At 47.0% G+C, this 19,522-nt stretch overlaps 1 long non-coding RNA gene across 10 annotated transcripts in view; it reads left to right on the top strand.

The window, feature by feature from the left end:
- The window catches only part of LOC112424728 (uncharacterized), a 264,486-nt gene that overhangs the window by 61,602 nt on the left and 183,362 nt on the right, over positions 1 to 19,522 (top strand). For 4 of the 10 annotated variants that reach the window (XR_011613191.1, XR_011613190.1, XR_011613188.1 and 1 more), the window contains exons 3-5: positions 11,724 to 11,812; positions 12,024 to 12,072; positions 12,714 to 13,627. This is a non-coding gene — a long non-coding RNA (uncharacterized lncRNA). Of the gene's footprint in view, positions 1 to 798; positions 9,956 to 11,369; positions 11,474 to 11,723; positions 11,813 to 12,023; positions 12,073 to 12,713; positions 13,628 to 19,522 lie in introns of those variants that run through there. The other 6 variants (XR_011613192.1, XR_011613193.1, XR_011613189.1 and 3 more) reach the window with 6 other exon arrangements.

The following is a 19,522-nucleotide window of genomic DNA, read 5'->3' as shown; positions in this document are numbered from 1 at the left end:
TTTGACTCATAAAAAGGGATCAGTCATGAAGAGCTGTGACACTGGGGTGTTATTTCTGTTGTCCTGGTGGTCATTTATGTAACTCAGTGTGTAGTCTGAGGCAGGCTGTGGCACCTAGCAGGTAGGTCCTCAATTGATATTTGTTGACCAATTTAATGGGATTTTATGATGAGATTGAATAAATTAGGGCACACCTGGTTTTTAGGACTTCCCTAGATGGCTGCATGCTTCCTCCTAGACCAAGTGTGTTCAGATGAGAATGACCCTTCCTTGCTGTGCGCACCCTCTCTGCTAGGGTGCCAAGGTAGGAGCTGATATGGTTATCTCATTGGGCCTTGCAGCAGCGCCGCAGATATTCTGCTACCCATTTTACCCGTGGGGAAGCTGAGGCCCAGTGCTGTTTAATATCTTACTCATGTTCACTTGATGAAAAGGGACAGAGCTGAGACAAACCCAGGTATCAGGCTGCAGAACCCCGCTCTGAACCGCTGAGTCTGTCTCTTCTCCTGGGACAGGGACAGCTTCCTGTGGTGACTCAGCCTTGCTCTTGGCTGTGGGGATTAAGGGAGGAGTAAAACTCGGGGCTGCAGCCAGCCCAGCTGGGATGGGGGGCTCCCACCGGGCGGCAGCTTTAGCTCTCACTGCTTTTCTGACCTGACTGTGCCTAGAGAGGGGAGCTCAGAGCCACGGAGGAGCACGGAGAGGCTTGGGTCACAACTCGGCTACCAGATCTCTGCATGCAGTTCTCACCCTGGGCAAGCCCTCGATATGGGTGGGTGGGTGCTGCTGGGACAGGCCTCTGGGAAGACGTGGAGCACTGACGGAAGGAGGGAAGAGGGCAGAAGCCAGGGCATTTGCTTGTCTCTCCCACGGCCTGGGATGGGGGTCTCTCGCACTGGTATGTTTCCCCCATGGCTCCTACGGCACAGCCCCTCCCGCTTTCTTCCCCTTTCCAGTCAGCACACCCCTGACTTGACTCCACCTTCAGCAGGATGGCTTTGGCGCCTGTGTTCTGGCAATGTCACCTCCTCTCATTACTTCTTTAGTTCTAGAGGTTATGACACCAGCTGTGGAAGAACAGAGAGGCCAATGGGGTGGGGAGGTTGGAAACAAAGGGCCTCCCCCACCCCAGCTTGACCAACCCAAAAGCTGGAAGGCAAGGGAGACCTGGATGGGTTCTGTTTCCCTGAATAGACCTTGACTCACGGACCCTCCATATGGCCAGAAGGTGACCCAGGCCTGTTAACAAAGGCCCGCACTGCCCTCTTTGCAGCCACTCATTCAGAGTAGGGCATGTGGGTGAATGAAGCCAATCATGAGCAATGGGACTGAGCTCTGAGTGTTTTGCTTGAACTGAGTAGGGCCTGCCTCTCTCTGTCCACTTCCATGTTGTGACATGGTGACAAGAAGCTGAGGCAGAGCAGCGTCCCTGCAACGCCACCAGAGCAAGACTGGTTCTGAAGGTAGAGCTCCCCTCCCTAACTTTGCTAGTAGGCAAGCCAATAATTTCCTCTTTTAAACAGAAGCCGGTAGCCAGTTTGCATAGGATTTTATCACTTGTAACGGAAGAGTCTGTTTTTTTTTTTGAGATGGAGTCTCGCTCTGTAGCCCAGGCTGGAGTACAGTGGCACAGTTTCAGCTCACTGCAACCTCTGCCTTCTGGGTCCCAGTGCAAGCAATTCTCCTGCCTCAGTCTCCCAAGTAACTGGGATTACAGGCATGCGCCACCACGCCCAACTAATTTTTGTATTTTTAGTAGAGATGGGGTTTCACCATGTTGGCCAGGCTGGTCTCGAACTCCTGACCTCATGATCCACCCACCTCAGCCTCCCAAAGTGCTGGGATTACAGGCGTGAGCCACTGCGCCCGACCGGCAGAAGAGTCTTAACAGATATTGTTCACTTCCTCACAGTAGGAATCACCCAGGCAATGGAATGACGTGGGAAGGGCATGCGATGCTCTCAGGTGAAAATGGTCCTGTGCCCACATCTCGCATTAATTTGTTAATTGACCTTGAGCAAGCCACTTCCTTCTGTGGACCTCATCTCCCACCCTCTCCTGTAAAATAAGAGGGGGTTCTCCTTCCTTCCCCAGTCAGCAGCCCTACAATCTACAATGGCAGGACCATGCGAGTGCTCCTGTTGCCACCCCGCTCAACTTCGATGGTGTGGTCCACCACCCAGCTCTTTTCAGATTCCCTTTTGAAAATGAAATGCTTGAGGCACCAATTGCATTTAGCCACACATATCTTACAATGAACGAATTCACTGATGGTTGCATTTCTGAGGGACTAGGCAACAGGGTGTCATAGTACTGGAATCTGAGGAGAGGTGGAAAAATGCAGAAAGATGCAAAAAAAAAAAAAAAGTGCAAAAAAGGTTCACTAAGGGCCACTAGACTTGACCAGCTTCACAGTTTTCACAAAAACTAGACTCCAACCAAAGAGAAAGTGCTCACTGCCTGATAGAAGACACGCACTGTTATCATCAATAAGAAGACTTACTTATCACTAATGTTTACTATGCAATTAACAATTTCTGTTGACTGTGTGAAGCATCTTAAGTCCATTTTAAATTTGCTCCTCCCAAAAGGGTACATGGGCACTGTCTTTATCCTCAAGTCACAGATGAGACAACGGAGCCCCAGCCAGGTATTAATTAATTACTCAAGATCACAAAGGGAGAAGCCGGGTGCCCCAGCAAATCAACCCTGAGGGCAGAGTCCCTGCCCTTCATCCTCCTCCTCTTCTTGGGGATTTTCACTAACTTGGAAACATTCCCCTCTGCTCCTGAGGGTGACCTGAGTTTATCAGAACGGGTGCATATTGGCAATTTTCCTAACATTTGCTGAATCTTCATCAAAGATGTCAATACTGTCTGTCAAGCCTGTAGTTCCAATGTGGCCCCTGAGCCACCGCGTGTTCTTCTCGGTTCACTCTCAATAACCTTTGAATGGGAGAGAGATAAAGTGAAATTAGAGCCTTGGGTAGCTGCTTACTTGGGAGGCCGGGAACAGCCCGGCCCTGTGCATCACATACTAAAGCTGCATTTACAGTCCCAAGAGCAAAGGGACAGATCACAAGTCAGATCATTTATCGCTGCTGCTAACTTGGCAAGGAGAACATTCCCAAGGGGAGAGAGGTGGAGGCTCTGGCCGTGAGTGTAACAGTTTGTGTGCCCTGGGCTCTGGAATCCCACCCATCCCCTGGTGGGTCATTGTGAGTGGTAAACTTCCCAGGAGCTGCTTCAGCAGAACCTGAGTGGAGAGCCTTGCAGTGCTGAGAAGAACATGTGATTTGGAGGTGGGGTCTGAATCTTGAGTCCTGTTGCTCATTGGCTACCAAACGCTTATTGATGAAGTGTAATTTCGGAGGAACCTTCTTCTGCCATTTTAAAACAGAAATTTAAGGGCAGGACTCTGCTAACTCCTCCAGGTTGTAGGAGGAGGCGCACATGGCGGTTATGAGTACACACTTTGGAGTCTGGCAGAGCCAAGATCAGCTCCTGGCTCCCTGACTTAGAAGCTGAGACCTTGCTGGGCCTCACTCAGATTCTTCTACTGCAAATTCGTCTTTTGATATCGACAAAGGCATTTACCTGTGCCCCTAGCACAGAGCTGGCATCCAGAAGTATTCCATAAACAGCAGTGGTTATTGTGATAATTATTACTGTGACTATTATGAAGAGTTTGCCATTCTGCAAATTGTTGCTTTTTTCCCATTCCTTTAGCACCAGGTGCCTTTGGGCCACCAGCCGCCCTTCAGCAAGCACTGCTCAAGGGTTCCGGGAGTTGCAAGCAGCCCTCATTCTCCTCGGTTCACTTTCAATTGCCTTTGAATGGGAGAGAGATAAAGTGACATTACAGCCTTGGGTAGCTGCTTACTTGGGAGGCTGGGAACAGCCCGGCCCTGTGCATCACATACTAAAGCTGAATTTACAGTCCCAAGAGCAAAGGGACAGATCACAAATCAGATTATTTATCGCTGCTGCTAGCTCAGTGAGGAGGACATTCCCAAGGGGAGAGAGGTAGAGGCTCTGGCCGTGAGTGTAACAGTTTGGTCCCAGGGCTCCTGAGGATCATATTGCAATACCAGCGATATTGGCTGAAGAGAGCGGTAAATGATGACCCACACAAGCTTGCTCTCTCTCCTCTCTCTCTGTCGTATCTCCATATATTCTGCTCATCCATCAATCTATGCGTGAGATGGGGAGGCTCTCTGAGCAATAGTCTTCAAAAATAAAATGCAATTTGCCAAACAAACAAAAATGACTGAAGTATGTGAAAAGGCTCCAGGCTTCCCGCAGTATGTGCGACCTTCTGGGCTCTCCTAGTTTGCTTGTAGGGAAAGATACCTTAGGGGAAGCGAAACTGTCCTCCAAGCTCCAAGGGGCCTGTCGCAGGAGGTTCCTTGCTTTATTTCCTGGTAGGATGTGGCCACTGAGTCACCAAGAGATTGTGGAGTCTTCATAGACCACCCCATTCTGTTCATCAGAGTTTCCCTATTCCTATTGGCGAGCCTGGGGCTTGTGACAACACATAGTGCATTCCAGTAGAAAGTATTTACTGAGTAATTTTCGTGAGTCATTATTGAACAAGTGGTGTATTCAGAATTCAGAAAATTTTGTAGGTCCCTTCACCATCCCCCTGTATGTTCTATATGTTGTACTTGCCTTATGTGTGATATCTACATAGGGCGAAGACCCATCAGTGGTTATAATTGTTATTTCCCAACATCCAGCAGATTTTTTAAAACTTAGGAGAAGAATTGGGCTGGGAGCCATGGCTCATGCCTGTAATCCTAGCACTTTGGGAGGCTGAAGCTGATGGATCACTTGAGCTCAGGAGTTCAAGATCAGTCTGGGCAACATGGCGAAACCCCCATCTCTACAAAAAACAGAAAAATTAGCCTGGCATGCACCTCTAGTCCCAGCTACTTGGGAGGCTGAGGTGGAAGGATCATTTGATCCTGGGAGGTTGAGGCTGCAGTGAGCCATGATGGTGCTACTACATTCAAGCGTGGGTGACAGAGTGAGACCCTGTCTCAAAACAAGCAAACAAACAAACAAAGAAACCTCAGGAGGAGAACAGTCTATTGTACTTACACAGATTGTTCCCATTTCTGTTGCTTCTGCATTCCTGATTCTTCAAGTTTCCTCCTTTTGAAGAACTTCCTTTAGTACTTCTTGAAGTACATGTTTGCTGGCAATAAATTCTCTTAGTTTTCCTTCATCTGAAAATATCTTTATTTTGCCTTTATTCTTGAAGTGTATTTTCTCTGGATAAATTCTGATTTGAACATCCTTTACTTTCAGCATTTCAAAGGTGGTATGCCATTTCCTTCTGACCTCCATAGTTTCTGATGAGATATATGTAGTCATTCAGATCATTGTTCTCCTACAGGTTAAATAGATTGGATTTCCCTGTCAGTTTCAAGATTATTGTTATTTACTTTAATTTTCACTATTTTGTAATCAAATAGTGAAATATTTGATTACAATTTGATTACAAAATAGTCTGGGTGTGGATTTCTTTGGGTTTATCCCCCTTGGAGTTTGTTGAGCTTCTTAATTTGCAGGCTTATATTTTTTGTGAAATTTGGGAAGTTTTGACCATCATTTCATTACATACTTTTTCAGCCCTGCACTCTTTCTCGTCTATTTCTGAAACTCCAATGACTAGAAAGGAAACATCTCCTCCTTCAGAATTTTGGCTCTTGTGGGAACCTATTTCTGCCACTGATTATTGCTTGGGGGCGGAGAGAATGGAAAAAAGAAAAATGCGGGGATTTCTGCACTCTTTCAAAGTCCTAGGAGTCTGCTTTCTCACTCCCCAAGCCAGATCAGAGGCCTTCTCCCCAAGTTCTCTTTCTGAGTCCTGATGCCCACGTCCAGGTCTCAGGCTGTGCTGGTATCAGGCTTGGGAGTCCACAAGGAGAAGAATGGCAAGCCTGCTGCCCACTGAGTGGCACTTCACATTCTGGTCTTCTTTTGGATTTGCCTGCCACTATCTACTTTCAGAGCTTACGAATAGTGCTCCATGCAATTTTGCCTAGCTTTTATTGTTACATTCACTGAGAGAGACAGGATGGAGCCCTGCCTTACCCAGGGTTCTTACCTGGTTCACTTTTAATACAAAATCTATCCATGCTCAATGTAAAGTCAAGCTCAAATGACACAGACGTATGTAGAATAACAGGAAAAAGAGAGGTCCTTTTATGCCATCTCGCCCCCTAAGGATAGGGTCTGTTGCTGCTTTTGTGTGATTTTCCAGACTTTTCTCTCATGCACATGCTGGCATCCTTGAGGGAAGCAGTCTGGCCTCTGATGGTCAGGGGTGTGGGCTGTAGACACCTGAAGGGCAGGTTCCTGATTCAGTGCCTGTAACTTTGGCAAACAACCTAACTTCACCAAGTCCAAATTCCCACTGATGTAAAGTGGGAATCACAATGCCTGCCCCTCAAGGAAGTTCTGAGGGTGAGAGGAGCAAAGGCACGTTGTAGTTGCCTAATAAATGTCTCCATGTCATCTGGTCTATACATAGAGAGAGCACATGCTCATTTCTGGGTGTGGAGACAGACATCGCGTGCTGTGATAAAACCACAGACAACTGCTCTTCTCTCCTTCTGCTTTGTCTTGGCCATCTCTCCACATTAGTAGATAAGATTCTTTTACTCTCTGGGATGGCTCCAGGTGACATTGTGGCATGACATGAAGTCACTATTTTCTCTGTTGCCTTGGAATCCCCATTTCCTGACGGTCTTGCTCTCCATTCTCCCTCTGACAACAGAGGGGCAACCCCTCATCCTTTGTGTGTCCCCACACTTTTTAATAAGCAGAGGTCAGGTTGGGAAGGAGCCACAGGAGATTGGGGCCAACAACCCCCAAGAGAGAGCTTGCCACTCTCTGTTTTAATTCATTGAGGTTCTTGGCTGATGCTGTCTGGATTTGACGGAAGGGATTCATGAAAGTGTACATTAAGGATTCTAAGATTTGTGCGTTACATAAACGACAGGGCAAGTATTGATCGGTTTGCTTCCAAGAGTGTGGTGCATCAGCTTTTTCCTTACAGCAGAAATGGCTCCCTGCGGGGAGTTCTTGTTCATTCCAGGAGAAGGGTTGAGGTCCTCGATGGCTTTTCTGGGGTGCTTACCAGGGGTGCTTACCAGGGGTGCCCTGGTGAGTGAGGGGCACTTACCACCAGGAGGTGTTCAGAGACTCAGCATTAAGTAACCATCCACATAGTAAACGTTCTTCCTCTTCAGTTCCATTCAGTCCTGAGAGCCTCGGAGAGTGTCTCAGACTGGGGCTCAGCTGCCTCTGTAGCCCTTGCCGTTTTCTCTTTCTTAACAGGGAGAACGGACCAGAGGCCCAGAGGTGTTGACAGCTGCAGTACCTCAGCAGAATATAATAATATTCATTGATTTTCATGGTATTCCTTTTTTATTGTTTTCTATTTGCGGCAAGTTTCATTTTTAAGTGTATTTATTTTCATTTGAAAGCTGAGATCATTTGAAGAAAACTATGAAGTAAACAATGTGGTCCTGGTGATATGCGGGTGTGGGTAGGGTATAATTCACGTAGGGGTTTCCTAGACGATTTAAGTTTGGCAAACATTGAACTAACATGTGAATGACTAATACCAGGGCTTTCCCTGAGAACAAGCTCAGAAGATAGATGGGAACACTATGGGAAAATGGGCGCGAGAATGCGGTCCACAGATAGGTGGGAAAACTCCATCAGTTTTAATCATTTTCTGGGAGTTGACCCTTTCTTCAGACTATCTGCTGAGGTGAGAGAAGAGGAAGGACACAAGCGAGGACAGGTGGGTGGACTGGGCAGGTGACAGTGGCAGACAGACTGCTGGCTTTGCTGTCTTGTGGGAAACAGACTGGATAGGAAGAGGCTCACACTTCCCCGAGGGAGACAAAGCCTTTTGTAGCAGATATCTGTGATTCTATTCTGTCTGGGATGCATTCCCCAATTTCTGGAAGGTGATCCTCCATTTTATCTCGAGGGAACATCCCTTCTCCACTCTTAGTCCATGCGGTGCACACGTCAGCCAGCTCAGGCAAGCTCATATATTCTAAACCCTTGGTCTCTCCATCATTGGTGTAAGGCTGGGCTCCTTGCCCAACAGGGTCCAATGAGGATTAAAGTCAGCAATGCTGAATGGCTTCCTGCCAGGGTTGCTAAGCTAGTGGGGGCAGGTGAGGAGCTCTCTGTGAACAGAAGGTCCTGAGATTGAAACCACCACCTAGGAAGGAGGAACTGATGGAAGGAGAAAGGTCAAGTCTCAGGCACCTCCTTGGAGCTTCTGGACACAACTGGGACAAGAGGCCTCATTTGCGTGAGCCGGTGAGTCCCTTGCATTCCCATCTTATTCTCTGAAACTGATTTGAGTTGAATTTTTGTTATGAGCCACTCTGAGCCACATGTACCTACTGACCTACGTGGAGACTCTCTTGTGCTCTGCATGGCTATAGCCATAGCTCCTCAGTCAGAGAACAGGCCCTGGAGTTGGGACCTGGGCTCACCTTGCAGTTCAGCCACATATGGGCCACGGGATCCTGAGCAAATCATCTCGCCGGTTGATGGGAGGGTGAAGTGAGGGAATCCATGCTAAGCTTCTAGTAAAATGCTGGCATAGACACTCCAGGTGGATATGAGCTGCTGCTGATAATGATGGTGATTAAAATGAAACCTAAATTATAGTGAAATATAATTCCCATGGCGAATGCTGTTGCCCACTTCTTTATGGTGAAATGTGTGTGTGTGTGTGTGTGCGCGCGCGCGCACGCGTGCATGGGGAAGGGGGCTTGGAATTGTGGCATCTACAATGCCAGGAGGAGCTTTCATAAGCCCAAGGCTGTAGTCCTTGCTCAGGGGTGGAAAGATGCCTCCAGTCGGTCCAATCTGAGTGACACCCATGTCTTTGGTAAGCAGCTGGGAAAGAAAAGCTCTGTCTCCTTCCAGGTGGTGTGCTGCATTCATGTGGTTTTGGATCCTGCAACCACTCTTGTTCCACGCAGAGGCCAGCCTGTGGGTTAGAGAGATGCACAGAGAGGGAAAAAGCCCAGAACAATCACAGAGAAGCAAAGCACTTGGGTTACACCTTACCTTCCCTAAGCTGCTGATGAATTAGCAGATCAAATTCCAGAAAGAATTCAGCCTTCCACTGTCTTTTTTCACTCCTGTGTCCCTTGGCTGGGCAGCCTTGCTGTAGTGCCTCTGTTTAATATTCCATTTGTAAGATGGGCAGCTCCAAGTCTATGCTCACTGAGCTGCTCGTCAAGAGTAACAAGGTGAATGACAAAGGAGGTAAGGATGTCCTCGTCAAATGTTCCATGCTGTCACCTGCCAGCAAGCCCTCGGCAGTCAGTGCCCGAGATGGCTCCCCACACAGGAATCTCTCTGAAGTGTTCTGTGATCTCCCCAACTAAAACATAATCTCTGGTTCCAGAGAGCTCTGGGGCTCTGATCTCTTGTTCAGCCTGTGCTCCTGGTCATCTTCAGCCCCAGGGCTGAGGCTTGGACAGGCTCAGGGGCAGCTGTCTGTGAAAATCAGATTGATGCATCTGATTACATGGCCTGTTAACATCTGCCAAAAATAAGGTAAAATCAGAATTATTTACCTGTCACAGCTTTGAGACACCACCGCAACCTGGAGCTGACACCTCTTCCGTTCACCTTGGAGAGGTGCAGAGTGAAGAGCGGACTGTGACACACTTAATAGATTGCTGGGCATTTACGGAGCTGCTTGTTACCCAGCTCAAGAGCTGTGTCCAGCTGCTACAGCGTTCATCAAAGATGAGAAGCCACAAGGAGCAAGTCAGTACTGCAACTCATTAAGACAACTTGACCTCTGGGGAGAGGAGAAGCAAAAGGAACTAGCAGCATTGATTGCTTATGTTACCTGAAGTGTGGTATCATGGCATACAATGACATCGAATCACAGGGTGAGAAAACCACGCATTTCAGCTCTTGCTTGGCCCTTGAAGACTAAATAGGAAGTCTCTGCTGGTGCCAGGCGTCTTGAGCTTCTCTTTGACACCCTTTGCTAACGCAAACAGAGTGGGCCTCAGGATGGGAGCTTCTGCAGGTGACTGTGCTAAGAGGTTACTGACACTGTATAGTGGTGTTTCATCCATTTAAGAAATAGGCTTTAATTTTTAGAGTAGTTTTAGGTACACAGTAAAATTGGGTGGAAAGTGCAGAGATTTCTCATTTACCTCCTGCCCCCACCTACACACAACCTCCCCCATTTTCAAGATTCCCCTTAGGGTGGTACATTTGTTGTAATCAATGACCCAACATTGACAGATGGATGACATATAGTTTGCATTAGGGCTCACTCTTGGTGTCATACATTCTATGGGTTTGGACAAATGCAAAATCACATATATCCACCATTACAGGATCCTACAGAAGAGTCTAACTGACCTAAAAATCCTCTGGGCTCTGCCCATTCCTCCTTCCATTCCCATAGCTCCTGGCACCACCGGTCTTTTTACTGTCCCCATAATTTTACCTTTTTCAAAATGTCATACAGTTGGAATTACACGATACAAAGCCTCTTCAGATTGGCTTCTTTCACTTAGCAATGTGAGTTTCAGTCTTCTCCATTGTCTTTTCATGATTTGATAGCTAATCTTTGTTTCATCTCTTTTTATGGTTATGCACCAGTTAAGGGAAATGGTAGTTTTCCGTGTGCAGGAGTGATATATAGTTTTCATGTTCTTTGATTTGACAATGAACTTCCTTTAAATATATAATTGCTTTGTTTATTTTTGGCCAGATAGAACACTCTCTCAGCTCAAAAATCAATGCAAATCAAAAGGTTTGTATTGAAAACTCTGCCTGCCATCTGTCTTCTGCCACCCGGCTCCTACCCACACTGTGTTACCACTGACTTCTGTTCATCCTTCCAAAGAGTTTATGCAAATACAACCTGTTATAAATATATGTTCTCCCTCAACAGTTTTCTACACAAATGGTAGCATACTTTATGAACTGTTCTGTCTTTGTTGGCCTAACAATATACCCTGGTGATTGTTCCCTATCTGTATGTTTCCTCATTCTTGTTTTCTGCTGCATACAATTCCATTTTATGGATGTACCACAGTTCATTCAACCATTTGCTACTAATTGACACTTAAGGTGCTTGTGGTCTTTGATGTTATAAACAGAGTAGCTGCGAATAGCTTGGACTCACATCGACCCACACACATAGGAGCATATCTGGGAAGTGGCGTTGCTAAGTAAAAGAGAACATTAACTTCTAATTTTGGCAGACATTGTCAAATTACCCTCCCTAAGGGAGTCATAGTTTATTTTTTATTTTTTATTTTTAAATGGTCTTATTATTTACAGATTGACAGAGAAGATATGAGTCAGCGATGGCGCAGGTGATCTGTGCAGTGCTGTGCAGGGGATGCGTCAAAGCTGTGATGCAGGCATGCAACAAACTCACCATTGTGAGCCAATCACAAAAATAGAAACTTGGCCAAGCTGATATCTTTCTAGAAAGTTAACAAAGACAAAGTTCAGATTTTTAATTTTTAAATGGACCAGTAGAAATGGAAAGGAGGGACATGTGTGTCTAGACTCTGGGAGAGACGACAGATGCCCTCAGTTGCCCCAGAATTGCTTGGTGCTTGGGGGTGGGGCTGGGGTTGGGCTTCGAGTGCTGTATCTTGCACTGCTTAATGGGCGTGAACGTCCTAGGTGCTCAGGTGGGGCTGGCCACGTCTCCAGGGGACTTCTGTTTCCTGCTTGTCGTGCTGGAGGCCGACCACTTTGTCTTCTTCGCTTCGGTGAGATTCCTGATATTAAGCCCTTTCTTGGGCCAGTGTGAGTAGGCTTCCTCCCTTCTAAAGATCAGTCTGCCCTGAGACACTCGCTGTTTCTCCCTAGGTAGAAGCACCCTCAGTGGGTGATGCTGGATACACCTGCCCATCGTTTCCACTTCTACTGGCCCCATTTTAAAAATTAAAAATCTGAAGTTTTTCTTCATTACCTTTCTAGAAAGGGACCAGCTTGACGAAGCTTCTGCTTTTGTGACTATCTCCTAATGGTGAGTATTGAGAATTTCTTCTTATAGTCACAATGGTGAAAAGGAACTTTTCATTCAAAAATTACAAAACAGATTTATGTTGAAAATAACGAGAACTTTGTTGGTGCCCTGGAAAAATATTTGAGAGAAGCAGAGACTGATTCCTTTTATGGGGCCAGAGTGTAAAAGTCAGCTCACTGGTCTCAAGGGAAAAAAAAAGGTCTTTTCTTCAGTTGGCAATTTGTTTTCAACGAAAGATTTGTAATGCCTTTTTCTTTTCTTTTTAATAAAGGAAGGATATAGTTAGTTGACCAGGAATTAGCTAGGGATTAAGAGTCGGTTGGCTTGGCAATATTTCTACCTGCTTGCTGTGCATATACTTGAATTAACAACGGTCAATAATCAAAAGGGCATTAAAATGTGAGTTGGGCTGTGGAGGGACCGCCCCAAATCTACTTCTCTGTGGTATTGAGCCCAGGGGCCTCACTTGCCTCGCTGCAATTCTGTGGTTTTTAATTTATCATTTCCAGGATCTGAGGGTTTCTTCAAGTTCCCAGGCTTGCTCGGCACATTGCAAATAGCCATGATTTGAGATGATTTTCTTTAATGCTGAAGCAGATGAAGAACCCAGGTTCTTTTTAATGGCAAGTCTTGTTTATCAGCAGCTATACAGATAAACAGCACAGATGCTGGGAGAGGGATGGCATCCAGACTCAGAAGAAGGCCAGCATTTGACCATGACCATCACGCCCACATGACAAAAGATGTCACCACAGTGAACAGTTCTGACCACAGTGGCTTTTCACCTGCTTCGTTAAATTTAACTCATACCAGCTCAGAGGACAATTTCATTAACTCTGTATTTCAGCGGAAACCGGAGCACCTCAGAAGATCAAGGCTTCCAAATTCTCCTGGGGGAATAGACATCAGCCACTTGGCACAAAGGAAACTTCCTTCTCTGTATGTCAGAGGAAGGCATAATTGTGCCATTTCCTTCTTGAAGAAGTTTACAAACATTTGCAAATTGTCAAAAATAATTAGTCTAAAATTGTTTCATAAACCATGGAATGAAACAGTACGTGCCTAGTTGAGATCAAAGGGCTTCTGTTACCTTCTTGTAAACCCAAATGAAATTCTTTTGAAAGTAAACTCTTGGAATTAGCAGTGGTTTTTGTGGCACATCTATGGCAGGGGGAGGGGAACAGAATGATTCAGATAGCAGAGTCCAGTGGAGATCCGGGAGGAGTAAAGCCCTGTCCACAGATAATGGGAATGGGTTTTGAACAGCCATGGTGATCTGTGCCAATGGGTACAGGACTTCTTCAACGGGAAGCTCAGGCATTCCAGGAAACACTTTTTTCGGTGATCTTGAACTTCCAAGGGTGAGAGTGGGCATGGACACTCACAGTTTTACAAACAAAGTAAGAGCTGAGGCTTGTGAGTCAGTTGGACCAAGTTTCCATTCCAGCACAGCCGGCTCCTACAAGCAGACCCCGGAGAAGCCACTTCACCTCTGCGTCTCAGGACACTCACCTCCAAAGCCAGATGCAAGCTCTGCCTGCCTCCTCGGTGAGAGGTAAGTGAGGTGTTGCCTGTCGGGGGCTCAGTTCAGTGCCCAGCCCCGAATAAGCTCTGGGGAATGGCTGCTCTGATACTTATGATTGTTCCTTGCTATTAGGATGGAAACAAGCAGGCATTTACCAACGGCTTCATCGGTGGCAGATGCTAGAGGGGGCCTGGGACCTCACTGAGAAATGTGGAGGTGTGTGTCCTCTCCCTCAGGGGAGGTTGGATAGGAGTCCAGCTCCTAACGTAACTGCACAGGGCACCAGCCCCATGGAATGCAGCTACCGTGTGGCCGGGTCCTGTGTGCATGGCGCCCCTAGAACAGAGCCTCGTAGTGGCCTGGTGAGCAAGCGGGAGGGCATGTGAGAGGCGGTGGTGAGAATGCAGGAGCCTGGAAGCCCTGCTTGAAGGGTGAGTAGGCGAGAAGGAGTTTGATGATAAAGAGTTACTTGTCGAGATGAAGCAGATATAATGGAACTAAACAGCTAGAGTTTTTTTCGCTTTCTGTGTGTGTGTATCTGTACGTGCTGCCCTTCCAAGGAGGAGAGAGAGGACAAGCAGGGGTGAGCGGAGAGAATCAGGCTGGACTGTCAGTCTGTCCTCCCCTGCAGACCCTCAGGGTAGCAGGCTACAGGCCTGAAGTTGGCCTGAGGCCCTGGCTGTAGGACACGCTGTGTGGAGGAGAGCAGGAGGGGGAGAGAAACAGCGTCTCTCCTATGTGCGCTGCCATGCAGGAGCCCTCAGAGAGGGCGCTTCGGAGACAGAAGCATCCCACACAGCTCTCAGGTTGCGAGGACCCTGCTGAGAAGGGAAAGGTGGCCCCTGACAAGCACAGATGGACACAGCCTCCTGCACACAGTGGCCCGCCCTCCCCATACTGCATTACTCTGTCTGCTGGAGTCATGGCTCAATGAGCTAAGAGCAGGGATGTACATTTCTGACCCTGTAAATCACATATTTGCTGTCACGAGGGGCAACATTTATCCTTTTAATACAGAGTCCATCCCTTTCTCAATTAAACAATAATACTTCTTACCAGATTTAGATAAGCTCCATCTGCTGATTCATCAGATATTTACAGAACACTTACGCTGTGCTGGGTCCTCTATGAGGTGCAGAGAGGATAGTGGTGAGGAAGCGAGTCCCTGCTGCCCTCATGGGGCTCACAGTGCAAACTCCAGCTTGCAGGCCAAATATGGCCCACCGCCTGATACTGTAAATAAAGTTTTATTGGCACATGGCCACACTCACTTGCTTATATATTCCCTGTGGCAGCTTTCAGGCTGCAGTGGCAGAGTTTAGCAGGTCTGACATCGATCATCTGGCCCACAAAGCCAGAAACAATTACTCTCTGGTCCTTTACAGAAGAAGTTTCCTGCTCCCTGGTCTAAACCTCCCCTATCCAAAAGCAATACAAAGTGAGTTATGTGCTTAAGTTAATGTTTTCTAGTATCCACATTAAAAAAGATAAAATGAAACCAGTAATACTAGTTTCATCAATATTTATGTAACCCGTTATGTCCAAAATATTATTTCAACATGTCATCAATATAAGAATATAAATGAGTTATTTTACTTTTTTTTTTAAACAAACTCTTAGAAATCGGATGTGGATTTTACACTTAAAGTCAATCTCAGTTGGGGTAAGTCGCATTTCAAGAACGCCGTGACACATGTGGTGGGTTTCTGCCAGGGTGGAGTTCACAGGAGGGCCATTATGTAAATCACTGCACACATGGGAGCCGCAGTGAGGAACCTGGACACATACTGAGAGCCTAGAGTGGGCCCGGCACCAGCACTCATCACCCTGGAATTCTGTGGAATAGGGACGAGTGTCCTCCTGATTTTCTCATGAAGAAATAGAGGCGTAAAGAGGTTTAAGAGCCTGTCCCAGGAGAAGCAGGGGCCAGCTGAGGGGCATAGAAAGGGAGCTGGGACCCAGCTTGAGGAGGTGGGGAGGCCTCCGGGGCGGTGGCATCATTCCTTCTAGCCATAAGACATGCGGCCTGGGCTTCCTTCTTGAAGTTGTAGGTCCTGGAGTGTATTCGTTTTGCATAGAGATCATTTGAAAAATGAAAATAAAAAGCAAATTGCATCCACGGTGTGCCTTCGTGTACTCATCATTGTTTTAAAGCAGGGAGAAACAAGCTGTGGCCTCTTCATGTTCACTCACAGATGCTGCAGGTGGCTTAACTAGCAGAGTGGAGTGGCTCTTCAAGTCACTAAACCAGCCACTACTTGCATTAAAGGAAGGTATTTTGATGGATTGAAAGCATTTTCTAAATCACTAAGGTTTGCTTTTCAAGTGGGAGAAAGCTTACCCCCAATTGCTTCAAACCATTAATACGCTGGGAAAAAACGTGTGTGTGCCACCGTAGCAGGCACGTTGTACTCTCACCGTTCCTCTGCCTGACAGTCGGTGTGAGTTAGTGCTCATCAAGTAACCCATACAGTTGCAGAATCCACCCAAGGTCAGCACTGACCCTGAACTGGGAGCTGGACACTTTGCTGTAGTCCGGGGGGGTTGCACAGCCCTGCGCTCAGAGGGGCCCTGCACTCCACTGAATGCTCTGCAGTTCTGACCTGAGGTGCTCAGCACCTTTTCAACAAGGACCCACATTTTCATTTTGCTCTGGGATGGCAAGTTCTGCAGCAGATCCTGCATCCAGTCTGTCCTGCTGCACCTCGTTGGTGGGGTCACTTTGGGCACCGTGTCCAGCTTGTCATGCCTCAGATGAGAACCACACAGTGCTGGGTGTCATGCGCACCTGTGGAAGTGACACGACGGGCTTGGCATGGTCCTCAGTGCACAGCAAACAGCTGGGAAGTGGTGAGGGTATGATGACACAGGGTCCACCTTGGAGTATGGCACTGAAGAGGGAGCTGGGCTGAGATGCTGTGTTAGTCTGGTTTTCACTGCTCTAAAGGCAAATCTGAGGTGGGGTAATTTATAAAGAGAAGAGGTTTATTTGGCTCACAGTTCTGCAGGCTATACAGGAAGCATGGCACCGGCATTTGCTTCTGGTGAGGCCTCCGGAAGCTTACAATCACAGTGGAAGGAGAAGGGGAGCAGATGGGTCCGACGTGAGAGGGAGAGCAGGAGAGAGAGAAGGAGGCACCAGGCTCCCTGAAACAGCTCTCACTCACGTGAACTAACAGAGTGAGAATTCATTCATTACCATGGAGAGGTCACCAAGCCATTCATGAGGGATCTGCCCTCGTGACCCAAACACCTCCCACCAGGCCCCACCACCAACATTGCAGATCACATTTCAACATGAGATTTGGAGGGGATGCACATCCAAACCATGTCAGATGGGCTCCCCATGCCAGATTCCTCACCAGCCCAAACTCCTCACCACCTCACCACTGGCTCCCCACCCCAGACTCCTCACCAGCTCAGCCAGGCTGATTCTCCCTCTGGCGCTGAAGGAGTCTGGACTGCTTTACCCACTCCCACCTCCAGAATGCCACTGCAGCCTCTATCCTCTGCCTGGGGATTTCTCAGGGTCTCTACCGCTCACTGGCAACATTTGCACAACAGACTATCTCCTATGTTGTGCAAATGTGATCACAAGCTCCTTGGGGCTTAAAACTCCCTGGGATTTTACATTTTCTTCAAGAGAAATGGCAACTTTTTATTTTTTCTTTTGTGTGTGTGTGTGTGTGTGTGAGACGAAGTCTCTCTCTGTCACCCAGGCTGGAGTGCAGTGGGGTGATCTCTGCTCACTGCAACCTCCACCTCCCGGGTTCAAGCGATTTCCTTGCCTCGGCCTCCTGCGTAAGAGAAATGACAACATTTTAAACACGGTTTGTAAAGCCCAACCCAAGGTGCCTCCTCACCTCACTCATGCCTCTCCGCCTAACTCTCTGTGTTCCAGACAAACTGGGTTTCCTTTTGTTGCTCTCAGTCTCATTGTCTTCCTTGCCCAGGGCCTTCATGCATGTCTATCTTTGATGACTCTTACTTCATCTAAGGCTTCTTCTGAAACTGCTGTCTTTTCAGAAGCCTCTAGACTCAGAAGCTGCATTTAGCATCTGACACATGGCCACTACCCTCTGAATCATTCTCTCCACCACTCCTCATATCTGTCTTCCCTACAGAGCTCCAGGAAGACAGAGCCATGGGGCTAAACCCTCCAGTGCTGCTTCCTCAGTGCTTGGCACATAATAGCTGCTCAATAAACATTTATTTCCTCACTGAGAAATGATGGCTTGAGATCTTGATAATGTAGGAGCTACCCACGATGTCTTTTTTTTTTTTTTTTGGAGAGACAGTCTTGCTCTGTTGTCCAGGCTGGAGTGCAGTGGCATGATCATAACTGGCTGTACCCTCAACCTCCTAGATTCAAGTGATCCTCCCACCTCAGCTTCCCAAGTAGTTGGGTCTACAGGTGCACGCCACCACCCTTGGCTGATTTTAAAATTTTTTGTAGTAATAGCATTTCAGTATGTTGTCTAAGGTGGTGTTAAACTCCTGGCTTCAATCAGTCCTCCTGCCTTGCTCTCCCACAGTTTTGGGACTACAAGAGTGAGCCACTGTGCTTCGCCAACTCACCATGTCTTTTAAACATTCAATTTTCAGTTAAAGGGCACATTCAAGACATGTTATGAGGCTGGGTGTGGTGGCTCACGGCTGTAATCCCAGCACTGTGGGAGGCTGAGGCGGCCGGATCACTTTAGGTCAGGAGTTTGAGACCGGCCTGGCTAACAGGTGTGAAACCCCATCTCTACTAAAAATACAACAATTAACTGGGTGTGGTGGCACACCTGTAATCCCAGCTACTCAGCAGGCTGAGGCAGGAGAATTGCTTGAACCCACAAAGTGGAGGTTGCAGTGAGCTGAGATCGTGCTACTGCACTCCCGCCTGGGTGACAAAGGGAGACTCCATCTCAAAAAAAAAAAAAAGACATGTTACGGTGATCATGTGAAAATGGACAGGAAAAGTGGTACTCCTGCTCACCAGGGGACTCTGAGGCAGGAAATCAACCAGTCTGAGCCTGTTAACATCACTGGCGACAGGGAATCCAGGGTGCCCGGAATGGCCATCGCACACATTCTCAAACCTTCAGGAACCACTGGCAGCAGAAGGCCTGAGTCTCATCGTGTTTTATTTAATGCTGGTGTCACAGAGTTACTTATGGCCAAATACCTCAGGACAAATTATGCACTTTGGAATTTAAAATACCTTTTTTTTTTTTTCCCAGTGTAAAACCAATACATCCTCATTAGAGTTCTGCAGCATTTGAATTTTTATGTATCCTGTAAAACTGAAAGCCCCTCCAATAATCCCCGCAATCCTCCAGCAACATTTTCTCTGTAGATATATGCTAGCAGCAGGTTGTTAACGTATTTTACAAAATAAGATCAAACTATAACATTCTCGTACAGCTTGCTTTTTAAACTCATCAACACATCATGGATTCCTTCCTATGGGAGTACCTACCAACCTCATTTTTTCGAAGTTTTCTCTGTTACTCAGGACAATGAAATGACCATTGTTGATTTAACCAGTCCTCTGTTGCTGGAGATACGGTTGTTTCCAATTTTTCATTATTATTAACCATGCTGCAAAGACCATTAAAAAGGTTTTCGCATAATTGAGTGAGGGATTCTGCAGGGTAAATTTCTTCCTAGAAACAGAATTTATGGGCAAATGGCACAAACATTTTAAATATTAATTGACATTGCCAAATTGCCATCCACACGAACTTGGGCAAAATGTACGCTTTTAATGATCTGTGGAAACTTCTACCAGGGAGGATGCTTTTGGGTGGAAGTGGCAGAAAATCTAAATCAAACCAGTTTAAACAAACAAAATTGTATTGGATCACATAATGGGGAAGTTTGTCATACGCCATAAAGGATGTGATCAGAGCCTGGTTCTCTCTGGCTCCCTGCTTA

The sequence above is a fragment of the Macaca nemestrina genome, chromosome 15, assembly GCF_043159975.1.
Source record: "Macaca nemestrina isolate mMacNem1 chromosome 15, mMacNem.hap1, whole genome shotgun sequence".
NCBI lineage: Eukaryota > Metazoa > Chordata > Mammalia > Primates > Cercopithecidae > Macaca > Macaca nemestrina.
This window is presented reverse-complemented; position numbering and strand designations above follow the sequence as displayed.